We start from the raw sequence: 9,496 nt of genomic DNA, 5'->3' as shown, positions 1-9,496 counted from the left end.
AAAATATAAAAGCATTCACATTGTATTCTTACACAGAAAATTATTTATTTTATTTGCAGCCTAGGCTCCTGAAACCAGTAGCACTTCTGTTGATGCCTCCCCAGGACCACCTGCATTCTTGCAGTCACTTTCACCTACAAGTTAATTCTCAACCTCGTCCAACAGCTGCCAAAACCCTCATACAGAATGGATGGATACCTTTATGATCCATGGGCTACATTCCCAGACAAATTGATGCGATCATTCGACAGAGGAAAAAAACCTACCTAGACCACGAATGAGAAAGGAAGCGATCTGGATTGTAGTGTGTGAGATGATGTCCAAGACTTTATGCATAAATCAAAGGAACTCTACTGATGGTGGCAAAATATCCTCGATCTGTGCAAGACAGAATAGAGATGTGATTGGGCTGGATGAATAAATGGAGATATTGGCTTGGTGCTAACACAAAATAAATATGTGAAGGATCTACTTCATTTAGAGGCTGAACAAATTTAACCTTACCCCTAATATCACCAACTACCAAAAACAAGGACTTCAATATAATTTTTTAAAAACTGATGCAGTAGAATCTTTTTAAACTTGATCTGGTGATAGCCAAGGGCCGCCATTCTCGCAGTCAAACTTGCCCTAGAGCAATGGAGACACTGGTCAGAAGGGGCTGAACACCGCTTCTTGGTATACACAGACCATCGAAACCTAGAGTGTCTACGGTCAGCTCGATGACTCAATCCAAGACAAGCTAGGTGGTCTCCCGGTTTAACTTCACTGTTTCTTACAGACCCGGTTCCAAGAATCAAAAGGTAGATGCCTTGTCACAGATCTATGACAAGAGAGAGACCAACCCGAATCCAGAGACCATCCTGCCTATTAGTTGCTTCCTAGCTCCCATACGTTGGCGCTTCCAAGACGACCTGGAGAATGCTCTGAAGGATGACCCTAGCCCAGAGGAATGCCCCCCAGAAAAACAATACATTTCAGCTTCCCACAGAGGAACATTACTAGAATGGGCTCATACGACCTTATGTAACGGACATCTGGGTATCACTCGCACCACGTAAGTTTTGGTGGCCCTCCCTTCCTCACGATATGTGTGCTTTACATGATGTCTTGTGTAGTCTGTGCCCAGTCACGCACCCATTGCACTATCCCTTCTGGAAAGCTACAGTCCCTGCCACATCGCCCCTGGACCTACATTGCAACAGACTTCATCACAGACTTACCTGCCTCTGAGAGAAACATGGTCATAATGCTGATAGTGGACAAGCTGTCTAACATGTCGCCTCATTCCTTTTCCTCACTTGCCTATGGCCTTGGAAACCGCAGAAGCCATGTTCGCTTATGTATTTTGCATATTTGGTCTACCAGAAGAGATCTGATCATGGTTCCAAATTTACATCAAGACTGGAGGAAGTTTTGTAAACTAGGAATATAACTATGAATCTCTCCTCTGGTCATCATCCCCAGTCGACTGGGTAACTCAAGAGGTCGGAAGGTTCCTCAACCAGTGGTGTACCTCACAAACTGACTGGCACAAATTCCTCACATGGGCGGAATACGCCCGCAACTCGCTCACGCACTCCTCCACTTGGCTCACTCCCTTTGAATGCGTCCACGGTCATCTAAGATGCTCCTAGTCTGCCTGTAGTGTTGAGGAATAGTACATTATTAAAGCAAGTGACAGTACATTATGTAAAAAACAAACAAACAAACAAAAAACAGTTAAATGAGTCATATAATGAGGATTTGACAATTAAATAATGCTGTTTGAAATGCCACCTGCATAGAAGTATTACTGAAATGATTCTCTTAAGAGTGTGATCATGTTAATTTATCAAAAAAAAACCTCTATTGGATTTATTGGTTCTAAATGTACTATTTTGTCAATTGCACTAGTTTTAAACTGTACAATTTACAAATTGTTCTGTAAAGTTGTTTACATGGTTACTGTATTGTCAGAATATCTCAGCAAAAATCACAGGTTCTAGGTTGTGTTTTGTTTTTTCTTTGTAAAAACAACATTTTTTATTTTCTACAGCGTGCGTTTCAGAAGTGGTCAATCAACTATTATTTTTAGCATTTATCATTTACTAAACTATAGTCTTGTTTAGATTGTGTGCATTTTCCTGATGCCTCACGATTAGCGTAGGCATATTCGTTATACATTTGGCTTTCTTTTGGCACATAGGAGAGCTGGTATTCACAATGAGAGTTCAAGGCTGCAATGCCTTACCATGAACTACTTGGTAGCTTATTCTGTTACCATCATACATTGTTAACGGGCACAGTCATTCCACTGAATTGGTGTGTTGGCAAAGGACCCATTATCTTGGCCACTGTAGTGGAAACTATGCCAAAATTCACACATTCCATGTAAGAAAGCTCTCAAAACAAATGGGGTGGTTTATATGCACTGACTTGATCAATGTAAGGGCAGGTTTTTTTGTTTTGTTCCCCCCCCCCCCTTTTAGTTGTACTACAACAAACAATCTTCCAGAAATGACTGACTGACTTGGGGCAAACATGATTACACACCACAATCAATGAGGTCTTGCCTGACCTTCCAGAGATGATGAAGGATATTCTAGAAGAGACCTTCCATTCCCTTGGGCTGGCGACATATGATTTTCAGTTCAAGCCTGCAAAGTCCTGGCTGCGTGGGAGCTGAGATAGTAGGCTGCATTCAAGAGAAAGCTAAAATATAAAAGCATTCACATTGTATTCTTACACAGAAAATTATTTATTTTATTTGCAGCCTAGGCTCCTGAAACCAGTAGCACTTCTGTTGATGCCTCCCCAGGACCACCTGCATTCTTGCAGTCACTTTCACCTACAAGTTAATTCTCAACCTCGTCCAACAGCTGCCAAAACCCTCATACAGAATGGATGGATACCTTTATGATCCATGGGCTACATTCCCAGACAAATTGATGTGATCATTCGACAGAGGAAAAAAACCTACCTAGACCACGAATTAGAAAGGAAGCGATCTGGATTGTAGTGTGTGAGATGATGTCCAAGACTTTATGCATAAATCAAAGGAACTCTACTGATGGTGGCAAAATATCCTCCATCTGTGCAAGACAGAATAGAGATGTGATTGGGCTGGATGAATAAATGGAGATATTGGCTTGGTGCTAACACAAAATAAATATGTGAAGGATCTACTTCATTTAGAGGCTGAACAAATTTAACCTTACCCCTAATATCACCAACTACCAAAAACAAGGACTTCAATATAATTTTTTAAAAACTGATGCAGTAGAATCTTTTTAAACTTGATCTGGTGATAGCCAAGGGCCGCCATTCTCGCAGTCAAACTTGCCCTAGAGCAATGGAGACACTGGTCAGAAGGGGCTGAACACCGCTTCTTGGTATACACAGACCATCGAAACCTAGAGTGTCTACGGTCAGCTCGATGACTCAATCCAAGACAAGCTAGGTGGTCTCCCGGTTTAACTTCACTGTGTCTTACAGACCCGGTTCCAAGAATCAAAAGGTAGATGCCTTGTCACAGATCTATGACAAGAGAGAGACCATTCTGCCTAATAGCTGCTTCCTAGCTCCCATACGTTGGCGCTTCCAAGACGACCTGGAGAATGCTCTGAAGGATGACCCTAGCCCAGAGGAATGCCCCCCAGAAAAACAATACATTTCAGCTTCCCACAGAGGAACATTACTAGAATGGGCTCATACGACCTTATGTAACGGACATCTGGGTATCACTCGCACCACGTAAGTTTTGGTGGCCCTCCCTTCCTCACGATATGCGTGCTTTACATGATGTCTTGTGTAGTCTGTGCCCAGTCACGCACCCATCGCACTATCCCTGCTGGAAAGCTACAGTCCCCGCCACATCGCCCCTGGACCCACATTGCAACAGACTTCATCACAGACTTACCTGCCTCTGAGAGAAACATGGTCATAATGCTGGTAGTGGACAAGCTGTCTAACATGTCGCCTCATTCCTTTTCCTCACTTGCCTATGGCCTTGGAAACCGCAGAAGCCATGTTCACTTATGTATTTTGCATATTTGGTCTACCAGAAGAGATCTGATCATGGTTCCAAATTTACATCAAGTCTGGAGGCAGTTTTGTAAACTAGGAATATAACTATGAATCGCTCCTCTGGTCATCATCCCCAGTCGACTGGGTAACTCAAGAGGTCGGAAGGTTCCTCCACCAGTAGTGTACCTCACAAACTGACTGGCACAAATTCCTCACATGGGTGGAATACGCCCGCAACTCGCTCAGGCACTCCTCCACTTGGCTCACTCCCTTGGAATGCGTCCACGGTCATCTAAGATGCTCCTAGTCTGCCTGTAGTGTTGAGGAATAGTACATTATAAAAGCAAGTGACAGTACATTATTTAAAAAACAAACAAACAAACAAACAAACAAAACAGTTAAATGAGTCATATAATGAGGATTTGACAATTAAATAATGCTGTTTGATATGCCAACTGCATAGAAATATTACTGAAATGATTCTCTTAACAGTGTGATCATGTTAATTTATCATAAAAAAGGCAATTGGATTTATTGGTTCCAAATGCACTTTTTTGTCAATTGCACTAGTTTTAAACTGTACAATTTATAAATTGTTCTGTAAAGTTGTTTACATGTTTACTGTATTGTCAGAATATCTCAGCAAAAATCACAGGTTCTAGGTTGTGTTTTGTTTTTTCTTCATAAAAACAACATTTTTTATTTTCTACAGCGTGCGTTTCAGAAGTGGTCAATCAACTATTATTTTTAGCATTTATCATTTACTAAACTATAGTCTTGTTTAGATTGTGTGCATTTTCCTGATGCCTCACGATAAGCGTAGGCATATTCGTTATACATTTGGCTTTCTTTTGGCACAGAGGAGAGCTGGTATTCACAATGAGAGTTCAAGGCTGCAATGCCTTACCATGAACTACTTGGTAGCTTATTCTGTTACCATCATACATTGTTAACGGGCACAGTCATTCCACTGAATTGGTGTTGGCAAAGGACCCATTATCTTGGCCACTGTAGTGGAAACTATGCCAAAATTCACACATTCCATGTAGGAAAGCTCTCAAAACAAATGGGGTGGTTTATATGCACTGACTTGATCAATGTAAGGGCAGGTTTTTTTGTTTTGTTTCCCCCCCCCCCCCCTTTTAGTTGTACTACAACAAACAATCTTCCAGAAATGACTGACTGACTTGGGGCAAACATGATTACACACCACAATCAATGAGGTCTTGCCTGACCTTCCAGAGATGATGAAGGATATTCTAGAAGAGACCTTCCATTCCCTTGGGCTGGCGACATATGATTTTCAGTTCAAGCCTGCAAAGTCCTGGTTGCGTGGGAGCTGAGATAGTAGGCGGCATTCAAGAGAAAGCTAAAATATAAAAGCATTCACATTGTATTCTTACACAGAAAATTATTTATTTTATTTGCAGCCTAGGCTCCTGAAACCAGTAGCACTTCTGTTGATACCTCCCCAGGACCACCTGCATTCTTGCAGTCACTTTAACCTACAAGTTAATTCTCAACCTCGTCCAACAGCTGCCAAAACCCTCATACAGAATGGATGGATACCTTTATGATCCATGGGCTACATTCCCAGACAAATTGATGTGATCATTCGACAGAGGAAAAAAACCTACCTAGGCCACGAATGAGAAAGGAAGCGATCTGGATTGTAGTGTGTGAGATGATGTCCAAGACTTTATGCATCAATCAAAGGAACTCTACTGATGGTGGCAAAATATCCTCCATCTGTGCAAGACAGAATAGAGACGTGATTGGGCTGGATGAATAAATGGAGATATTGGCTTGGTGCTAACACAAAATAAATATGTGAAGGATCTACTTCATGAAGAGGCTGAACAAATTTAACCTTACCCCTAATATCACCAACTACCAAAAACAAGGACTTCAATATAATTTATTAAAAACTGATGCAGTAGAATCTTTTTAAACTTGATCTGGTGATAGCCAAGGGCTGCCATTCTCGCAGTCAAAGTTGCCCTAGAGCAATGGAGACACTGGTCAGAAGGGGCTGAACACCCCTTCTTGGTATACACAGACCATCGAAACCTAGAGTACCTACGGTCAGCTCGATGACTCAATCCAAGACAAGCTAGGTGGTCTCCCGGTTTAACTTCACTGTGTCTTACAGACCCGGTTCCAAGAATCAAAAGGTAGATGCCTTGTCACAGATCTATGACAAGAGAGAGACCAACCCGAATCGAGAGACCATCCTGCCTAATAGCTGCTTCCTAGCTCCCATACGTTGGCGCTTCCAAGACGACCTGGAGAATGCTCTGAAGGATGACCCTAGCCCAGAGGAATGCCCCCCAGAAACACAATACATTTCAGCTTCCCACAGAGGAACATGACTAGAATGGGCTCATACGACCTTATGTAACGGACATCTGGGTATCACTCGCACCACTTAAGTTTTGGTGGCCCTCCCTTTCTCACGATATGTGTGCGTTACATGATGTCTTGTGTAGTTTGTGCCCAGTCACGCACCCATCGCACTATCCCTGCTGGAAAGCTACAGTCCCCGCCACATCGCCCCTGGACCCACATTGCAACAGACTTCATCACAGACTTACCTGCCTCTGAGAGAAACATGGTCATAATGCTGGAAGTGGACAAGCTGTCTAACATGTCGCCTCATTCCTTTTCCTCACTTGCCTATTGCCTTGGAAACCGCAGAAGCCATGTTCACTTATGTATTTTGCATATTTGGTCTACCAGAAGAGATCTGATCATGGTTCCAAATTTACATCAAGTCTGGAGGCAGTTTTGTAAACTAGGAATATAACTATGAATCTCTCCTCTGGTCACCATCCTCAGTCGACTGGGTAACTCAAGAGGTCGGAAGGTTCCTCCACCAGTAGTGTACCTCACAAACTGACTGGCACAAATTCCTCACATGGACGGAATACGCCCGCAACTCGCTCACGCACTCCTCCACTTGGCTCACTCCCTTTGAATGCGTCCACGGTCATCTAAGATGCTCCTAGTCTGCCTTTAGTGTTGAGGAATAGTACATTATAAAAGCAAGTGACAGTACATTATGTAAAAAACAAACAAACAAAAAAAAACAGTTAAATGAGTCATATAATGAGGATTTGCCAATTAAATAATGCTGTTTGATATGCTACCTGCATAGAAATATTACTGAAATGATTCTCTTAACAGTGTGATCATGTTAATTTATCATAAAAAAGGCAATTGGATTTATTGGTTCCAAATGCACTTTTTTGTCAATTGCACTAGTTTTAAACTGTACAATTTATAAATTGTTCTGTAAAGTTGTTTACATGGTTACTGTATTGTCAGAATATCTCAGCAATAATCACAGGTTCTAGGTTTTGTTTTGTTTTTTCTTCATAAAAACAACATTTTTTATTTTCTACAGCGTGCGTTTCAGAAGTGGTCAATCAACTATTATTTTTAGCATTTATCATTTACTAAACTATAGTCTTGTTTAGATTGTGTGCATTTTCCTGATGCCTCACGATTAGCGTAGGTATATTCGTTATACATTGTTGTATATTGCGCAAATAAAATCTTCATTTAACAGGGAAATGTTTCATAGCCTAGAATCACAAAAGGTCTCATTCCAGCCCTACTATGGCGCTCAGGAATAACATTAATGCAGCCGCAGTTTTGAATTGTCGGTTGAACTGTTGCTTCGTTTATCTTAAAGCAACGTTTTTTTTTCACTGACGGCATGTTAGTAAAGTGTTCAGCAACACTTTAACTGATAACACATGTTAAACAACTATGTTGAACAAAACTGCCATGAAATCGTTACATCAGCGCCTCGCTTCATAAACAAGTGGTCATTTCAAAGTGACAACCGTGTGCTAAGGCATCGCGTTTTATCGCTCCTTCAATCTGGCGTTCATTTCCCAGAGGAGAGGAGCACTACGACATAAGGAAAGCAATCGAGGACGAACAATTCATAAAGGTATTATGTCTACACATTGTCCCCCGTTAGAATTCGTCACATCGAACAAGCTCGTAACAGCAGATTCGCTGTTTGGCGCACACAATAACTGAACACTATTGTTAAATTAACATTATTGTTAATGAAGGCCAGGTGAGATGGGCACCTCGTCTCGGATTGTGTTCAGCTATTTAAAGCCCGGTTCGATTCATGGAAATAGCTAGTCTTCCTTATTATCAGTCTCTCTAAACTTTTGTTTGGCTCTAATGGATGCATCAAGAGTCTTTGTGTTTGTGCTCCTGATTGCTGTCCTTAGTCTTGGTAAGTGTATTTTGGTGTTTCCTTTTTTCTTATGTGTTTCAGTGGATGACTTCTCCTGATAATCAACTTGACCACCCATCTCATGTTGTAGTATTAAGTTCTCCAGCAGAGCGACAGCAGCGAGGTGAAACTGGCTTGTTGCTATCACGAGTGATCAGAGACCACGAAGGTTTGAGTGCTCTTGACATTACGGTGTCTTTTTGGGATTTAACTACCAGGGCTCGGATGACCACTGTAGTTGTATCTGCAACTTATTTTGGCTAGGGTTAATGTCTACATCTTGCAGCTACCTGTGTCGTGTCTGTTTAGATGCTCATGGTGACCTACTTCAGCTCCAGGATGAGGAAGGTGGCAGTTCAGCTTTTGAACGTTCTGTAGTGGTGAAGGGAGGAACTAAGGGTGTTTGAAGGTAAAGTGTAAGCACTGGAGTGCTCCAGTCTGTTTTGGAGAACCTGTGTAGTAGCAAACCACTCACTCATGTGGGTGTAATCCTCCAGGATTTGAAATGGTTCATCAAGGAATGTTCTGCTTTCAGGTGGTGTGAGTCTAAGGGATGGCGTTCTCTGCAGCTATTGCCCTGTGCTGTGAACTTGCAGCAGGCCACCAGTACATGCCATCTGAATTGTCATGTGGGTCTGCATGGTCACAGGCTCTGGCAATTGAGTCTACCCTGCAAATGGTTTCTGAATAAATGTTCTCAAACTACTGGTCAACTTGCTTTCTTTTCCCAAAGACAAGTTTGCCTGGAGTGGTCTGGATCTTTTAAAAGCAGTATTTAAATTCCTGATTACATGAAGCCTACATTCCTGCCAATCTTGACTTAAATGGACCAAAAGACAGGTGAATTTACTGTTAATTCAGCTTGAATGAGTGGGGTGGATGTGTAATATGTCTGTATTTTGGAATGGAAGTACAGAAAGCTGGCTTTCTTTTGGCACAGAGGAGAGCTGGTATTCATAATGAGAGTTCAAGGCTGCAATGCCTTACCATGAACTACTTGGTAGCTTATTCTGTTACCATCATACATTGTTAACGGGCACAGTCATTCCACTGAATTGGTGTTGGCAAAGGACCCATTATCTTGGCCACTGTAGTGGAAACTATGCCAAAATTCACACATTCCATGTAAGAAAGCTCTCAAAACAAATGGGGTGGTTTATATGCACTGACTTGATCAATGTAAGGGCAGGTTTTTTTGTTTTGTTTCCCCCCCCCTTTTAGTTGTAC

At 41.9% G+C, this 9,496-nt stretch overlaps 1 long non-coding RNA gene across 1 annotated transcript; it reads left to right on the top strand.

Moving 5' to 3' along the window:
- The first annotated feature begins 8,188 nt into the window (after positions 1 to 8,188).
- LOC145658453 (uncharacterized) lies at positions 8,189 to 8,952 on the top strand. The gene is made up of 4 exons (XR_014124022.1): positions 8,189 to 8,269; positions 8,361 to 8,438; positions 8,579 to 8,678; positions 8,805 to 8,952. It is a non-coding gene; the product is annotated as an uncharacterized LOC145658453 (long non-coding RNA).
- The last annotated feature ends 544 nt before the right edge of the window (positions 8,953 to 9,496 follow it).

This window comes from Electrophorus electricus, chromosome 6, assembly GCF_041902795.1.
Source record: "Electrophorus electricus isolate QZ-2024a chromosome 6, ASM4190279v1, whole genome shotgun sequence".
Classification (NCBI taxonomy): Eukaryota; Metazoa; Chordata; class Actinopteri; order Gymnotiformes; family Gymnotidae; genus Electrophorus; species Electrophorus electricus.
This window is presented reverse-complemented; position numbering and strand designations above follow the sequence as displayed.